The sequence below is a fragment of the Oryzias latipes genome, chromosome 1 (genome assembly GCF_053564925.1).
Source record: "Oryzias latipes strain Hd-rR chromosome 1, Olatipes_Hd-rR_3.1".
NCBI lineage: Eukaryota > Metazoa > Chordata > Actinopteri > Beloniformes > Adrianichthyidae > Oryzias > Oryzias latipes.
In genome coordinates, this window is record NC_136237.1 from 18626242 (window position 1) to 18632733 (window position 6492).

At 39.0% G+C, this 6492-nt stretch overlaps 1 long non-coding RNA gene across 1 annotated transcript; it reads left to right on the plus strand.

Annotated features, from left to right (window-relative positions):
* Positions 1 to 5619: 5619 nt before the first annotated feature.
* On the plus strand, positions 5620 to 5836 carry LOC144994124 (uncharacterized). Its single transcript, XR_013657543.1, has 2 exons — positions 5620 to 5748; positions 5788 to 5836. It is a non-coding gene; the product is annotated as an uncharacterized LOC144994124 (long non-coding RNA).
* The last annotated feature ends 656 nt before the right edge of the window (positions 5837 to 6492 follow it).

Below are 6492 nucleotides of genomic sequence, written 5' to 3' on the forward strand. Positions count from 1 at the left end.
AAAGAATAGAGCCCAACACAAGAGTGGCATCTAGTGTTTGGTTTAATTATTGCATGCACATTTCCCTTTTGCATCATTGGTGTGTGAATTGTTTAACACATTTTGCCAGAAAATAAGTGTGTACAGCTTTGACACATAAATACATGTTTATTGATACAATGATAATGAAATTAGTTAATGAAGGCACATGGAAGAACAACCCAGTGCTTTCATGTCCAGGTAAATGCTTGTGTCAGGAAGGGCATCCAACGTGAAACCAAAGACAAGTCAATCAACCGAATCACAAACAGAACCTTCATATTAAGTTGGTTGTGGCACAACCACTTCCAATGATGCTGTTGACCTTAAAGCTACCAGTAGAAATTGGACAAGTGTCGATCAAAATAGAAGAAGAGGAAGGTGCGGATATAGACAGATGGAAAAGAAAAGGCAGGAATGTTGGATGTAGAGTAGGAACTCTGAAAATCGGAACTTTGACAGTGAGAACTAGAGTGTTCGTATAAAATAAATAAAAAGGTGGACATCTTATGTGTTCAACCAGATAGAAAAAGACCAAGGCCTATAGATTGGGAGCAGGTTAAAGCTGTTTTGGTGAGGATGGAAGAAGAATGGCATAATGCTGAGTGTAGAGGAAGTCATTGGTCATTTTTATAGTCTTTGGGATGACCCAACTGTGAGTTTGAACTCATGTTCTTCCTCCCATCCAGTGGTGAGATAGATGAAGAGGACAATGGTGGAACAGAGGACCAAGTGATGAAAGTTGAAAAAGGAAGAGAGCTATGTGTTTTTAGGGAAGAGTTGAAACAAACTTTTGGAGATCAGGAAGTTCTTCCCAATGACTCAACAGCTTTAGCTAAAAGGATCAGGGATACTGGGAGGAAACGACTTGGTGTGTCAACTGGAATGAGGGAGGCAGATGTGGAGATTTGTTGGTAGGGATGAGTATTGTTAAGGTTTTAAAGGTACTACTACTCTACTGCTTATCGATCCGGTATTTTGACGATACTCTTATCGATACTTTTTGAGGACGAAAAATAAATAACAAATTAAGCACATAGTGTTTTATTTCCTCATTATGCAACAACATTGTTTTTTTAACAAAACATTTTACTTTATACATTTTTCCAACTTGAAAAGTAAAATACATGAAAAAAAGTTAAAGAAAAATAAACAGCAATTTTTTGACATATCTCTGTCATGATGTAAAAATAAAAAATTAAATAAACTGTTCACTCTAAAATAAAATACAGTTGCATAATGCAACTTTGTGGAGTATGCAGGTAGATTGCAGAAAGCTGCACCTTCTTCCTTTTTTTTTTTTGAAAGCAGCAGGAGTCCCGAGAGTGCGACTCCTGCTGCTTCATCACAGCGGTGATAAAAAAAATCCCGCACCGTCACAGCTCTAGTTTATATATTGCGGGACACAAACAGAATGTGACTTCTCCAGCACCGATAGCAGAACCCTTGAGGTCAGATCATATGGATACTGCGGTCTTGAAGAATGTTGCCCGCCAATACCGGGGCTCGGTACCCATCTCTACTTGTTGGTGGAATGAGGAAGTTCATGATTGTGTTGAAAATATTGGCTCAGACAAAGTGAAACGTTGAGACGACAGAAGACAGCAGATAAGAGAACAGATAAAGGACAAGATGAAGGTGGAGATGGCAAAGTCCTTGAGAACTTAAACTACAGTTTCCACACAAAGGAAAGCTCGGTAGGTTATAAAGGCGAAGTGATGGAAGGATGTGCACCAGGTCATGGTGATCAAGGATAGAGAGAGATGTATTGACAGGTGGAAAGATGGAAGGAAAAGTTTGAAGAGCTAATGAAAGAGAAAAATGTGAAAGGGGAGAGAGCAGAAGAAGAAGTAACAAAGGGTACCATCAGTAACACACTACGCCGCCAGGGACTTGAATCCTGCAATGCCTGCCACACAGAACAGCGGCATCTGGTGGCGGACTGGATGTATATCGACATATGTTTCAACAAAGCTCCTTGTAACACTTCAATGTGGAAATAATGATGAAAAAACGTAAAACAGAAACATTTTGTTAAGGATGATAAAAAAAAATTTAAAACAGAACAACATGTGACACTTTCTGTGAGAAGTGCTTGACACAGCAAAATACATATCACATGAAGAAAAAAATAAACGCAAAAAGAATATGTATAGTGCCAGACTTGAACCTAGAACCTCTGGATGTATATGCCATTGACTATTCCACTGAGCTATCTTTAATCACAAAATGGCATGCCATCATAGATTCATGGCAGTGTTTTTTTTTTGACACACAACGTTCATGATATAGTGTTTTATTAGGAAAAATCGAGTTGAAATGACCCTGAGCCACAGAACGTTTTTAATAGGAGCCATGGTAAAGTGCAATGAACTGAGGCTGATTCCGATGCAGAGGAAACAATGGAACTGGTCGGGAAACGTTCAGGATTCATTTCGCATTTCTAGAGAATAGCGCGCCCAACTGTTCAAAACACAAGTGACATCTGAAGCGTGGTTCGACCAAACGAAGCATTTGGCGCGTCATATGTCATCCTCCACGTGACCTGCGCTAGTTGACACACACCCCGAAACATTGTGCCGAAACACTCTGTTTCATCAAGGTGAACCGCGCGCCGAAGCGCCGTGTCAAACGAGCCATCCCTAGAAATAACTTTTGCATCTCTTTCCAGTCTACCTGCCTGCCTGCCAGTTTGCCTGCCAAGTCAAAATAAATAACTTAACTTCTACCAGTTTGTGTCCGCACTTGGATTCAGTTATCCACTGCCTTCTCCCAACATGTGTAGGCCCGTTTGAAGTTTGCTAGAGAGCATTTAGATGATCCAGAAGAGGATTAGGAAAATGTCCTATGGTCAGATGAAACAGAAATAGAACTGTTTTTAGTAAGAACTCTACTCGTCTTGTTTGGAGGAGAAAGAATACTTAGTTGCATCCAAGGTCCTGGAGTGGCCTAGCCAGTATCTACATCTCAACCCCATAGAAAATCTGAAGGAGATGAAAGTCTGTGTTACAGAAAATGTCTGGACTGCTGTCAATGTCAACAAAGGGCATATAACAAAGTACTGATTTGAACTTTTGTTATTGACCATATTTTCCACGATAACTTACAAATAAATTCTTGAAAAAAATCAATTCGAGATTCTGGATTTTTTCCCTCATTTAGTCTCTCATTGTTGAGGTGTACCTATAATGAAAATTACAGGCCTCTTTCGTCTTTTTAAGTGGAAGAACTTCCACAATTGGTGGCTGACTAAATACTTTTTTGCCCCACTGTATTAAGAGGTGAACTGGATGAGTGGGACATGCTGGCGGGGCTCACTGAGGGTGTCTCTCTTTGGCCTCCATTTCACTTTTACTCGCATATTAGACACCTTGATTCATCTAGGGCCTTGTGGGGAACGTCTGGTGAAGGGTGGTACGGTGAAACACCCATGCTCATCTTTCACTAGTCCACCCCACAATTTTAACTTCCACTTTAGACACCACACACTGCATGTTAGCACCACACACACAGCAAATACACACCACACATAGAATGACCCCGGGCTGGGGTGGCTCTGCTGCTTGGCAGCGGTAGGGCCCACCACACTGGAGACCTCCTATTTTACCTGTAGCACACACACAGTCCACCCACACCACCATACGTAGGTGGGGTCAGGGAGGGGAGGTCGGTCTTCACCCACCTGGTCCTCTCAGGGCGGCCTGGCTTGGTCGGGCTGGGGAGGATCTGGTTTCCCTTGTGAACACAGGGTTCACTTCGGCAGCATGCATGTATCTCCACCCCCACGTGCACACTGCCACGCTGCTCCCTGTCTGCTTTATCCCTCCTCCTAACCCACAGTGTATTGATGGACAGATATCTTCTGCTCATCTTCGTGTCATAATTACACCTTCGGATGTCATATTTGTCTTTTCAGCAGATTGGGTATAATTGTTACACAGCTTAAAATAATTACCTATTCAAATCGGCGCTTGTATCCCCCACTTTCTCCCCCTCTCTCCCTTTTATTCTCTTCTACCCCCCGCCCTCACACTTTTCCCCTCTCCCTCCCCGCACACTCTAAATGTAACAAAAAAGATAAAAAATAATAAAAAAACAAAAAAGGGGTTTATACAAATTTACACTCTGGTTTTCCATATAACCTATATATAACCTCTTTTTGTAATAGTAAAACCTGCCCAACACAAAAGGCCTTCAGCTCTAATCTGTTTGCTCAGTTGTTGGGCAGAACAAGTTAAAAAGAAAAAGAGGTGGGCTTACCTCCCACTTACCTGAAATACACACAAAAGCACCCCCACCATTCAACCACCATTTCTAACCACAATCATCGGTTCCTTTAACATTTACAATACAACACAATGTGAGCACTTCAGGGTAAAAGATTCTTCGTTAGACCAGAGTGGGTTTCAACATGACAAGAACTTTAGAGACCAGATCAAATAAAACTTTGGTTTTGAGAAAAAAAGAAGTGAAAGGAAAGACTAATTTTAATTTTTCTCCCTAGCAACAGTCCATTTAACAGAGCATCAAACATGTGATAATAACCATAAACAACAAAAGTGTAAGGCTTGTTAAACTTGAGGCATGATCCAATGAAAAATGATGACAGATTAAAAAATATTTTGAAAATGTGGCAGCTGGTCAGCATTATACTCCAGAAAAAGTTTACATGTAGAAAAATAATGTAAACAAAGACGTTAACTCTGTATCACCATCACAATGCTTAAGAAAAATAAAGAAATGTAAATTATATTTTTTGATTTATGTATTTAAAACATTTTCAGCAATATATTGCTGTTTATTTGCAGGTTTATTTGGCAGAATAACAATTTGGGCACACATGGTTGTGTCCCTATACAGTTGCCAGAGAGGAATCAGCTTAAAATGTGTTTACTTATTTGATAAAAGTACAGATTTTAATCTTTTAAATATTAAAGACATCTATGGAACAAAGGACTGAAGTTTTCTGAAACTGCGGACTGAAAGGGATTCTGCTTGCAGAAGAAGAAAAACAACAGCAGATTAAAGCAGCAAAGTAATCTTCCCCTTTTTCGGGATCGAGTGAAGGAATTTTAAAAAGCAACCTTTTCTGTGGTTTTAATTGGCTTTTAGATCTCAGGGTTCCTGGCAAGATTCTTGTGCTTGGATGCCACTAGTTGCTGTAAATTGGTGACACTTGGAGTTTAAGAAAAATAGATTTCAGTCACTGTCAAGAGAAATCTGGCTTTAGACAGAAACAAGTTTTGCCAATTTTAATCGACCTAAATTTTGGTTTCACCAAGCATCCATTTAATCTTCTGGACTATTCCCTGGCCCTTTACCATTGAATTGGAATTGATTTGGCTCTGAGGCATACTTGATCTCTCGTATTTTAATTAAGGGATTCAATTGGGAATTTTTTTTCACTTGGTATCTGTATTAATTTCACTTGTATAAAAGACACCTGTCCACAGCCTTAAAGAGTCAGACTGCAACTTCTCCACCATGACCAAAGAGCTATCCCAGGACACCAGGGACAATACTGTGGACCAGACTGGAACAGGACTGGAATGAATTAATCAAAAATAAGAAAAGAGTTTGGGAAGAAAAGTTAAACAATTGGAGCAATTATTAGAAAATGGAAGAAATACAAGCTCATTGATCATCACCCTACCAATTTCAAAAAAACTGTTTGGTTAGAACCTTTTTTTAAAAATGTCATTGCCCTGGTATATTTTTAGATACTATTTGGTTTATTTGAATTAATGTTTAGAGCAAGCAAGTCTCCAGGGTGTTACTTACATTTAAAACTTTACTTCAGAAGTCTGACCACCCTCAATGTGATCTCACTTTCTCCCCATCTCGCGCTTATTGTGTTTTTGTTTGTCAATAGCAGTAAAGCTGGTGAATATTGCTACTTTCGCATTGAGGAAGAAACTCACAAAGGTTGTGTTTTATGTAAGACGAGTAACATGTGATTCTGTTCGCATCAACCCAGTAAGTATCACATGCAAGCTGCAAAGTAGTTTCAATCTTAAAACAAAAAATTTATGTTGTGGATGAATGAAAAAGTGTTAGGGTCATTTGAATCAGGATTTCTTTTTCTACTTTTAGCAGTAAAAAGAAAAAAGGCATAAATAAAAAGTATTGTTTGTGTAAAAATGGAAAATTTCACACAAATTATAGCTGGTGGGTTTGTATGGGCATAACATACTCAAGAACAGTGAAAAGTAATTTATGTTGTAGTAAAACATGTTTTTATTTCCAAACAGCTTCTAAAACCCAATTATCATTTGACACTTAAATTAAAATATTCAGTCATAGTCCCAAATCTAGTTAAACTGTTACTGGGTACATTCATCTATAATCACAGGCTAGAAATTATCTAAACTACAAGTACTTTTGCGTGCAGATAATTCTGGGATTAAACTTTTTTAAATTGATCCCTGCTCTTTCTGTCAAGTTTGTTGCAAGTGCTCTCCATTTCAGTCTCAG